Source organism: Paraphaeosphaeria sporulosa (genome assembly GCF_001642045.1).
Source record: "Paraphaeosphaeria sporulosa strain AP3s5-JAC2a unplaced genomic scaffold CC84scaffold_15, whole genome shotgun sequence".
Lineage (NCBI taxonomy): Eukaryota > Fungi > Ascomycota > Dothideomycetes > Pleosporales > Didymosphaeriaceae > Paraphaeosphaeria > Paraphaeosphaeria sporulosa.
In genome coordinates this window covers 914,005-916,368 of record NW_017253374.1, presented here as the reverse complement: position 1 = coordinate 916,368, position 2,364 = coordinate 914,005, and positions in this window count along the sequence as shown.

Genomic DNA, 2,364 nt, shown 5'->3' with positions numbered 1-2,364 from the left:
CAATAGTATTTACTTCACGCTAGGATTGATAGTGAAAGGATGACTTAATGGCATTAAGTAAATAATACTTAACTTCCCTAAAGCCGGTGTGCGGCGCGGGGTATACGTAGCCAACTTACTTAGTATACTAGGACTCTATTAGGCCTTAGTGCCATATGCCATAACACTATAATAAACTTCGTGATCTACTTATTACAGAATCTCCCCCTCTAGCTATAGTCCCTAGCAGCATACTATAGCCTCGATAAAAACCTTACCCTATAGGAAAGGAAAAGAGTGTCTATAGTAGTGCTTTTTACCTATGCTATAATGGCGTATTGCCTATATATGGTGCCTGCCGTAATTGCATGTTGCGTATTATTATGGTAAAGACTCTATACCTTCTATTTACTATAGCCTTAGTAATAATAAATAGATAAGCCCTCTATATTTTAATTTTATATTACTTGTCTCACGCTTAACATCTCCTTAATACTATAACACTACTTATAAAGCGTACGCGACTCGCTTAATAATTTATAATTATGGTTCACTACCCTATCCCTAAGTATATCACGAAAACCGCCCTCTACAATACCTATAACTTTATATAGAGTAATACCGTAAAGCGTATAGACTAAGTTACTATAGTTATAACTTATATATACTATGCGTAGAACTTAGTTAAGCTACCTAATAATTATAAGAAGACTAAGGAACGCTACTATAAGTACTATAAGGATAGAAACTATAGTGGCTACACCTTAGTAGGTTATTTAGAGTCGCGCGTTATATATACGCTTTAGCTAATTATTATAGGTACCTAATAAGCTTAATAGTTACTTAAATCGTCTCTACTAGCTCTATAATTACTACCTTACTACTATTACTACTACCCCTACTAGCGCTATTACGCGTAGGGCTAATACTAATATTTAGTATATAGGCTTAAAGTTTATGCGCTACTAGAAGTAATTTAACTTAGAGCTATATAATTATAGGCGCATCATAGCTCATTCTGGCACTCCTATAGGTATGGCCACTTAAGTCCCTACCACCAGCCCTTAGTACCTAGGCCTTATCCTCATAGAGTAGCGCCGCATTACTACTACCCTAGAGGGTTTAGCTAGGCTTATTCCTCTCCTAGAGATTATTATGGGTGTATTACTTAGACGCAGCTTAGGCGCATATTAATATCTTCTAGGCTACCAACTATATTATGGCTAGTGCCGTGGGTAATAATAATAACGGCTCTAATAATAATAATAAGTAGTTAAGTTCTTCTTTAGTACTAAAGGATCCGTCCTTAGTATAGGAATGGGGTTCTTGGTTACCTTAGGCATGGTTAGGAAGGCTAGGACGTAGAGGATATAATGGTCCTAGTAGGTTTAGGGAAGCGCCTACCTTTATACTACCTAATAACGCCGCCATAATAGGTCACAAGACCATAACAAGATATTAGGACAATAACCCTAAAAAGGGGGGATAATGTTACGATTATATAGAATTACTATAGGAAGACAAAGGTGATATGCAGGAAGAACCTAGTAAAGGACCTAGAGGCTAATGCACTAAAGAATGCTAGGTGACCACCCTAGTTATATTAATATAAGTGGTCACGTGACCGTGCTCCTGCTAAGAGGACCTTAGCAAGGGAGCAAGAAGGTACTCCTACTAAGGAGACATTAGTAAGGGAGTAAGATACTCTAGGAGAAGGTTACTCCCACTAAGGAGACGTTGGCAAGGGAGTAGACCAGGACCATAAAGGATGGAAAGATAGGTATATAGTCTTAGATATTCTTTAAATATTTCTATTCTTTATAGTCAACTTTAAAAGCTTACTTTTATATCTAAATTAAAGCCACTCATCTTTATATAAACTATTAGCCTTCTTTTAATATTTATTACATTATACTATTATATAGTATAGGATATTTACCCAACCTCTTTAGTACCACTATCCCTTATACTTGAATTACTAAATACCCGCAAGGTCCGAACCTATGGTTAGGTACGTGGAAACCCCTTATAACACTAAGGCCTAGGTAGGCTAGATTAATATACTACGTTTAGTATCTATGTGTAGGTATAAGACGTTAGATAAGGAGAAAAAATCCTCTCCTATATCTAGCATAGATCTATCTTCTCGCTTCATTATATGCCCTTACTAAGGGTGGCTAGTACCATGCTTTAACTAATTAGCTAGTAGACGGGCCACCTATCTAATAATCTATTAACTAGCTACCAGCGTGTAATATCTCTAAGATATACTACTACTAGTAGTATATCCATGCTTATTAGGTAGCCTCTAAGGTTACTATAATATTAGGTCCCTCCCTCTCTTATAGTCTAAGCTTGCGAGGATCTATATAGGTGTCTAGTTTA